Below are 9,693 nucleotides of genomic sequence, written 5' to 3'. Positions count from 1 at the left end.
TTGTAGCTTGGGCTAATCGTGATCGAGTGTTTCATGCAAAACACAGGTGATACTTGTTCGATCACCGCTATTATTGAATTGTTTCATTCACTACGACGCCTTGTGGCGTCGGTATAAACTTATAGCTTGCGCTAATCATGATCGATCGTTTCATGCAAAACTACGTACGCTCTTTGCTTGGCTAATCATTTAAATAGTCTTAATGCAACTATGTATTAAGACGATGATACACCAGGTTCGGTTGTATTTCATTTCGGTGTATCCTTGCAACACGTTGATTTTATTTATTTAATGGTTCAAGAGTTGATAAATCATTTTTATGATTCTACTTATTTGAGTTTGTTGAATTCGAGTTTCACTTATACAACAACCAACGCTAGATTCCGTTGGTAGTAAATTCTATTATTTCAAAAATTGATTTGCATATTGCGAACGTTCATTTGGAATCCTACTGGTCAAAAATTCATCTTTTGTTGAATCCAGTAAACCTAGTCACATTGGTGATAGTATCACAACATCTCGTTCACTTGACACCGATTTCTAGAACAAACTCAGTTAAACTGTTGGGTTCTTATTGATGCAAAATGTCTTTACACTCATATAATTCGAATAAGTTTTGATTCGTTTACGCGGTCATTCACTTTTGTATTATTCGGACTTACCTAGGAACGACACAACTCTGAGGAGATAACATAATCTAAATTTCGAGGACGAAATTTCTGTAACAGGGGGAGAATGTGACAACCGGTAATTAACGGCTTCTAATTACGCGATTAACAAACGTTTAAGCCGATATTAAGTAGTGTTTAAGACACTAATTAAATTAATTAGGCCTTTGGAGTGCCTAGGAACGTCTAACTGGCTCTACAGTGCGCGAATGGTGATTTGCAGAAAAATCTGCTAAACGATCAACAAAAACGAACAGAAACCGAACAAAATACTGTCAACGCCGACACTCACGAATTTGATACGCGTATTTATACTTATGAGCTTAGTTTTTAGAATTTTGCGTACTACCGAATACAACACACGCCTATCGATTGAAAATACGATTTTTACCGTAATCGACGAACGCACATATTAAACGCGACTACCGACACTAATCACGTGTTGTTGACCATAAAATAACATCATACGACAAGTTGCGAAGTGCGGATTTGAAAACGGGTCTTGTAGAAGATTACGAGCCACCTTAAATACGAGATTGGGCTTGTGGGCCTTGGGCCCAAGCCCAAATCCCACTAACTAAATCTACCTATAAAAGGGTAGTGAAACCCTAAGTTCCACATTTGATCAGCCGACACCAACATTATTCCCTCTCAAAAACTCTCATCTCATTGTCTGCTAATCTAAGAACACACCCACCAAAAACCTTATCTACAACTCTAACTACACAAGCTGAACACCGTCTCGGTCACCACTCTCCCTCTCGAAATCTCTGTAAACACAAACAAGAGTTACCGGCAAGACACCCACCCCCTTTGTTCGACCTGCCTGATCGCCGAGCTCCGGCGACGGCGACGACCGACGGTGTTTTGTCGAGCAGATCCACCCGAACACCCTCCTTCACCGACAACATCACGACCCCCCCCGGCTACATGCCCGACCGGTGAAACCGGCTCCGCTGGTGACGTCGGAGATGATGATACAGACTGATGACCAAGGTTGAAGCTGATGATGACGACGCTGCTGAGGAATCGGGTCAGATCTGGCCGGAATCGGCTCCGGCCGCTTCATTCCTGTTGATGACGATTATGTTTTCCGACGATTGTGATGATGTTGACGAGAAGATGGTGATGGTAGGGGGGTCGAAGCCAGCGATGACTGCACATGGTGGCAGCGCCGCCGCTCACAGCGGCGGTGGTATCTTCTCCCGTCAAGTTCTCCGGTAAATCATCGTTCCTTTTCATTTTGTTTCTACTGGAGACTAATGAAGTTGATGGATAGTTGTGTCACTGATGATGATGATTTGATTTTTTTTATTATTTGTTTCGAGGGCACGGTTCAACAGTTGGGTTCGGTTCAACACCAGGCTCGGATTTCGTGTCGGGCTCTAGTTCAGCAAGTTAAAGTATGTTTCGAGTCAAAGTTTCGGGTCAAACCCGGTTAACTCGGTCAACACCCGAGTCAACTCGAGTTAACAGACGGTCAACTGTTAGTCAACAGGTCAACAGCTGGTCAACGCCAGTCAAACATCATCTCGGGTCAGTTTTGAGTATGCGGTTTACTTTTGGTTCGGTCTCGATTCACCTCAAGTTTGTTCGGTTCGACAGGTTCGGATTCAATTCAAAACGGGTCAGGTCAACAAAAGTCAACTCTGGTCAACCAGTCAACTGTAGGGTCAATTGGTCAAACACAAGATCCGGTAAAGTTAACGTCACGAAATTAGTATAGATTTTTATACTACGCGAACCGAGCTCGACCCGAATCGATTAGTGATTAGTTACATTTTATCCTGTCGTATTTCGTATAATTTTAGTATATATTGTTTGCTTGGTGAAAATTGTTGAATTTTTATAAAAAGATCGACAGTTTGATTGTCGGGATCGTCCAAAAACAGAGGAAACTCTGTCTGTTTTTCATCAAAAATCCGAAGTTTCAAACATAATTATGTTATATAAGCGACGTCTAACGAGATTGAGGTATTTTTATAAAATAAATATAAGAGTATATTTATTTTGGCGACGCTTTACGACTTACAAAACGCGTTTATAACGTTTCGACAAAAGTGGATTACAAGTCAACGAAAACATATTGAAACTCTAACACTTTTATAAAATAAATATAATTAGTTATATTTATTTCAAACGTCGAAAATTATATTTTATAAAATAAATATAATGTCTTATATTTATTCCTAATGTCAACGATTCGGAAATCGTATTTCAAAAGTCTAGTATTCGGAAAATATATAACATAAATATAATTATTTATATTTATATTTATTTCGGGTGTCGGGACTTCGAATACTCTTATAAAGCTTATTCGTTTCAAACATCTAACCGAACACGACACGTATCGCACAATTATAACACCTTGCTAACCGAGTTAGTTGATAACTAGTATATATATTATACATACTTACACTTTACGAAAACTATGAAGACGTATTACTAAATCATCTACGCCTTTTATTCTCGAGAACTAACACGACTTTGCAATTATACTTATATCTGTATATATATAAATATATATATCCTACATCACTCGGAAACTAAGTTGTTTCCGAGGCTTAGCGTTTATCCCGATTATAAATGGGATCGAATAACCATAATTTGGATATTTCAAATCAAAATATTAACACTACCTGAGAGTCGTTTAGTTAACGACTCGGTAGAGCTCGGACACGTAGTTTGACTACGTTGTTTTATTAGAAAACTTATAATTATTCCTTGATTAGGAATGCTTTAGTTGCACGCTAGCGAGGTCACATTCTTGGAATGACATCATGGAATCACTTTTAGCTAGCTTTGCACAAGGATGTCGAGGTGAGTTCATAACCCCCACTTTTTACTGTTTTACATTTTTTTTATAAATGTTTTCGGGGGTGGAAAGACATGCAAGTTTTTGCAAAAGCAAACACTATTTTGATGAACGAAAATACATATTTATAAACCATGTTGCTAATGGATTTCAACGAACTCGAAAGGTTTACGAAAGGTTTACACTAAACATACCGGTTTTACAAAACAAACGCGTATTTTCACAAACGTGCATGATTTTCATGACTAGTGACAGGAATGTCCTAGTTACTACAACGGGGCGGTGTTGTTCTGCGTACGAACAACGAGACAACCCAATGGGTTTATGTCCCCCTTTTTCTTTTGAAATACATATTAACTATGGTATGATTAAGCTATGGAATGAACTCTTGGATCACGTGCGAATAGGCGCTAACTTAGGCACCATTAATCCTTTTAAGGACCACGGAACAGGGGGTAGATCTATCGGGTACGGGCGAGCCCCACTCACGGTCCTTGTGCGGCCACTTAGAGTGCTTTTGTGTCCCTGTCGAAGTGAATCGACACTTAAATCGTCTACCGGGTTGAGTGCTTCCTATGTCGGCACACATATTAATGTCTTAGCTACACATTAATGATCAACATGTTCATAGACGCATTACATACCTACTTATAAACTGAACTTTCAAATGTTTTTAAGATTCATTTGATGTAAACTCACAAGTACATGGATTTACCAACTTTAGTAACGGTTTTCAAGTTATACCTAAGTAAGAGGAAGCGCTGATCCTGCTTACAAAGGTTCGTTTGGGCTCGGCCCATTCTCTCTCGTGCAATGCACAAAGACTATTGTGGGCTAGCCTCACAGTTTTTCATATATCATGCCAAGAAAATAATTTTACTATATTTTCTCAAAAACTTTAAAACCGGTTATCAAAAAGATTTATTATAAATCTTTTCAAAACAAACTATGAACTCGCTCAACTTTATGTTGACTTTTTCGCATGTTCTTTCTCAGGTTGCATTTTCAAAACTATGGAACGGTTGGAATAGGAGAACCCATGGGAATTCGAGTACTTAGCGGTGTTCATTTTTCTAGAAGTCTTAGCTTATTTGCTTCCGCTGTGCAATGAAGATACCGGTCCAGTCACGCCATGCTCTGATATTTCGGGGTGTGACAGTTGAGACTAAAAGTAATTTGACTAGGAACTCTATCGTATTCATATATCGTCCAATCGAAATCGAAACATCGAAAATCATCGCGAAATACTCAATGTGGACCGGGGATCGAACAGGAGGCACCCTGATCGAACAGGCCAGCCGATCGGCTAGCATCTTCCTAGCCGATCGAGCAGCCCATTCGATCGGAGCTCCTGGCCGATCGGCTGCCACTTTCCCCTTTTGGAGCCTATAAATAGGGCTGTCATTGTCACACTTTCTATTTTTGGAAAGCTCTGACCGAACCAGCTTTCTTCTTCACCTTTTCTCAGATTTCTCTCAACTCCGGTAAGTTTTCACTCTAATTCTTGTACGTTTTTGATCATTGCATGATTCTACACCTTTCTATCTTTCAAAACTTGATTTCTAACCATGAAATCACCAAGATCTAAGTGTTCTTGGGTGATGTCATCATGGTGTTCTTGAAGAACACCAAACTTTGACCTCATTCAACCATGAATAGCTTAGATCTGACCGGTTTCCACATAAACAAACTAATATTTGTAAGAATCTTAACATTTTTACGAATAATTTTCAACTTTCTTCATCCTTTTACACTCGAAACCTTAAACCGGTAGAAACGGAGCTTGAACTTGCTAACTAATCGTTCTAACAGTTAAGAGGTTCAAGATTCGGATTCTATATACAAGGTTCACCGACGATGGGTTAAACTCTAAATCGACGTTCCGAACCGTTCACCGGCCGGACTTGGGTGATTCCTGTCCGAGCCGAAGGAACGAGTAGGAACGGAGGATATCATAGTTCAACTCGTTATCAAACTACCTCGATATGACAACAAGTAATTAAACAGCCAAGAGTTAGACGAAAGGCCGACCAGGTCAGACTTGCTGGCCGAACGGCTAGGTTGTTCAAACAGCCCAGCCGATCAGACATGCCAGCCGATCGACCGGGCCAGCCGATCGGCTAGCACATGGCGTCTCACTTTTCAAACTTCCTGAGGTATGGTATTGACGAAGTGGTGTTCGATCGAATATGTTACTCGATTGGTGAACATTACTGTTCGGATCATGAGATACTATGCTTCAACACTTGATTGATTCTACAACTCGTTCGTAGTAAAGAATGCCAGCCGATCGAATAGTCTGTTCAATCGAGCGACATCCTGTTGAGAATCACTTCTAAGGTTCCCAGCCGATCGGTTAAGCCGGCCGATCGAACGGACCGTTCGATCGATCGACCTGAAAGGTAAGGACATTTTAGTGTTCTCATATACTACAACGAAAACTTCAAAAGTTCAAACCATCATACACCAACACATCAAAGGAACAAACAATCCACTCGAATGGCCTAGCCGATCGAGCCTACCGGCCGATCGAACAGGACTGTCCAAACGGACATACCAGCCGATCGAATAGCCCGTTCGATCAAACCTGCCGTTCGATCAACCAGCCTATTCGATCCATCCATTTGTTTACATTTCCACGTTACTCATTGTTGTGCTATCGAACTATTCAGGCTAACCCTACTCTCAGCGTTCCCTTCAATCCATAATCAATCACTATGAGTATACTCGATCCCTTTTTGCTTTAGCACTTTAGGGTGTTACATACGTTGCTTATATCAAAACACAAACGATCACACTACTCAAACTATTTGAACGCTAACCAATATGCATGTATTACGTGACTTAATGAATGCTTGTTGATTGTGTTTACACGTGGAATGCTGTCTACCTGCCTTAACGACGTAGTCCTATAGTTTGGACTCAGCACCCGTTCACACAGGGGTTGTTAAGGACAATTACTTGCATGGATTACGGTGGTAATCATGTATTACGAACCGTCTCGGACGGTCAACCCGCAGTCATTGGTATCGATAGGTCCATGTCGATAATTAACATGCTTCGTTTTCTTCTGTGTACGTGCTGGTCAAGCGTAAACTATTCAAACTCTATATGCTATTATCAAACTTGTATGCTCACCTTTACATTATATGTATTGACTTTATTTTAACGTATGTGACAGGTATTTAGGATGCTTATTTGCTAGGAAAGCGAGACTAGAATAAGTTTCTAGAAGCCCCCAACAAATGGTTGTCTGCCAAGAACAAGTGTCTGGGGCATAGTTGTCTGTAGATCTTGTCCTCTGGCATTTCAGCCAGAAAGTCAACAGAATAGAGGTCTAGAAGCAGATAAACAATTGCTGTAATAATATTTGAATCTGAGTTGTCGGAACGAAATTTCTTGTTTGGATGATTATCTGTAATGACATGTTTGTTTATTCGGGATACGGTATGGGACGTATCTTTAACTGGATTATATAAATAGTTGTTATGGAAACTTCTGAACAATCTGTTTCGCTCAGTGCCGCGCCCCGATGATTCCGCCATCGGTTGGGGTGTGACAATAACTTATATTAAAGTTTTAATTGCTTCCAATTTTTGTGTTAGTTTCCATAATTTTCGACAATCACATTAATTTTCAGGTTTCTCAGAATTTGTTCTTCTTCTTTTTTTGTAGATCATTCCACTTATTCTCCAGGTATGTAAACTAGATTAGATTGTTATGTAATTTAAATGCTTAATCGCACTTTTTTAAATCATTTTTCTGTATTTTTTGTGATTGATTTTTTTTCACAGTCATTTAGATATTGATTATATTATGAATATATTAACCTCATTGGTTTTGAATTTAAGTTTGAATAATATTTAACTATTTAGGTAAATTGTTTTGACTGATTATTTCAAAATTTGAATTTTTGAAATTTATATCAATTATGGATACTTATCAAAGTTGTCTAAATTGTAACGTATTTCCAAATTTATCAAGATAACTTATATTAAAGTTTTAATTGCTTCCAAATTTTGTGTTCGTTTCCATAATTTTCGACAATCACATTAATTTTCAAGTTTCTCAGAATTTGTTCTTCTTCTTTTTTTGTAGATCATTCCACTTATTCTGCAGGTATGTAAACTAGATTAGATTGTTATGTATTTTAAATGCTTAATCGCACTTTTTTAATCATTTTTCTGTATTTTTGTGTTGCTGATGATGATTTAAATTTTTCGAATCTAATCTTATTAATGGATCTACTCTTCATGGTTAACCCTAAATTTTATGCCATTGCCGGACCATTAAACTTCGTCGGACATGTTAATCAAAATTTTTAGTTTTATTGTTTTTTTTTTCCTATTTTTTATCCGGTATAATGTTTGGTTTCATACTTTATGCTCATTTGATTTTGGCTGTATTTTTTAGTTACTAATAAATTTGGTATTGTATTAAATTCCAGAAAATTTGTCGTGTTTCTATAAATAAATTCATTTACGTTTTTTGAAACCCTTCCTTTTGTTTGTTTTATATTTTTCCCTCTCTTATGAGTTTGTTTCTATGTCGGCTGGTTTTGTTTGGCATGGTTAGACTTTCCTAATAAGTTTGCTTGATTTACGGGATTGGATATTAGTGATTTGATTTTCAGATTTTAAATTTTAAATTTTGAAGTCAATCATTATTTTAAATTTAAATTTTGAAGTAAACCATTATTGTGTTTGATTTTAAATTTTCAACTTCGAAGTCAATTATTATTTTAAATTTAAATTTGAAAGTTTGCCATTAATGTGTTTGATTTTAAATTTCGAATCTGTAAATTGAATTTAAATTTGAAAAGTTAGAATTTCCTAATAAGTTTGCTTTATTTACGGGATTGGATATTAGTGATTTGATTTTTTGATTTTAAATTTTAAATTTTGAAGTCAATCATTATTTTAAATTTAAATTTTGAAGTAAACCATTATTGTGTTTGATTTTAAATTTTAAACGCTTTAAAATCTTGATTTTTTTTATGAGATGCTTTGACTATATTATTTGTAATTTTAGGGATGTTTCGAGTCTTCTTCGACTATTGTTTTTGTACTCGAGTTCCATATCTAATTCAAATTGTGTTTGGTAATTTTAGGTGATGAGCTTCTTTCAGACTCCTTCCCCTACAAGGAACTCTTGAATGGGATCCTATGAGAAGTTGAAGGAAAGGTATATCTTGCACCGTTCTTTATCTATATCTACATATCTATATATCTTAAATGGGATCCTATGGGAAATTGATCTCTATTCGATTCACTGATGTATATTCTTCTCCTCACCATTTTGTTCCATTAATCAACTCATGTGTGCTCTTATGTTTGATACCCGATCTTATTCTAGTGATTAATATCCGCTTGAGTAACCCAATCTGAGTCTGATTTTTTTCGTTAACGATTCAGGTAAACTTTCCCGATTTGGGTTTTCTGCAAGGCTAATCATCTAAATTAATTTGTTATTTTTATGGTTTACATCCTAAACTCCAGTTTTACAGTATCTCATGATAATCTTTCTTCGTTTTTTAGAATCTGATCAAATTGGGCCATAATCTGAAGAAATGTGTTTAAGCTACGACAAGGTGTGTATAGCATTATGATTGATATTATAAAAAAATAACTATAACAGTTTGTCTTCCTGTAATTTTGTATAGCATTATTTATAAAATGATTACAGGTATGATAAAAAAATATAAAAGCTGCTATTCCTGTCTTTTGTTCGCTTCACGTATCTTCGCTAAATCAATATGTTGGAAGGTTTGTGTATGTAGAATTAGTCTGGATACGCCCACAAAAACAATGCCGATTTATATTGTATTTCTCATGATAGTATGAAGGCTATGGTTAAGGATAAATGATAAGATCTTCAAAGGGGTCGATGCTTTTCAAACTAAAATAGTGCAAGACATTAAGGAGGCTACTCTCTGGTGGATGATTAACAGATCGATAGGCGTCAATCTCTCAATCTGGTCCACTTTCTCTGGTTTAGACTTTGGTTAGTGTATGTGTATAGATAATTTTTTTTAAAGTGATTGGATGTGTAATGGGGTAAGAGTATTTTGGATGTATCTTAGTGTGTTTTTTCGGAAACTTAATTGTTGTTTGTATGCCTCTTTTGAAATTTATATCAATTATGGATACTTATCAAAGTTGTCTAAATTGTAACGTATTTTCAAATTTATCAAGATAACTTATATTAATT

At 36.9% G+C, this 9,693-nt stretch overlaps 1 long non-coding RNA gene across 1 annotated transcript; it reads left to right on the top strand.

Moving 5' to 3' along the window:
- The first annotated feature begins 8,592 nt into the window (after positions 1-8,592).
- On the top strand, positions 8,593-9,195 carry LOC110938739. Its single transcript, XR_004892630.1, has 3 exons — positions 8,593-8,667; positions 9,021-9,073; positions 9,169-9,195. It is a non-coding gene; the product is annotated as an uncharacterized LOC110938739 (long non-coding RNA).
- The last annotated feature ends 498 nt before the right edge of the window (positions 9,196-9,693 follow it).

The sequence above is a fragment of the Helianthus annuus genome, chromosome 1 (genome assembly GCF_002127325.2).
Source record: "Helianthus annuus cultivar XRQ/B chromosome 1, HanXRQr2.0-SUNRISE, whole genome shotgun sequence".
In the NCBI taxonomy this organism is placed as follows: Eukaryota; Viridiplantae; Streptophyta; class Magnoliopsida; order Asterales; family Asteraceae; genus Helianthus; species Helianthus annuus.
The sequence above is the reverse complement of the archived record's forward strand: the minus strand, read 5'-3'. Positions and strand labels throughout refer to the sequence as shown.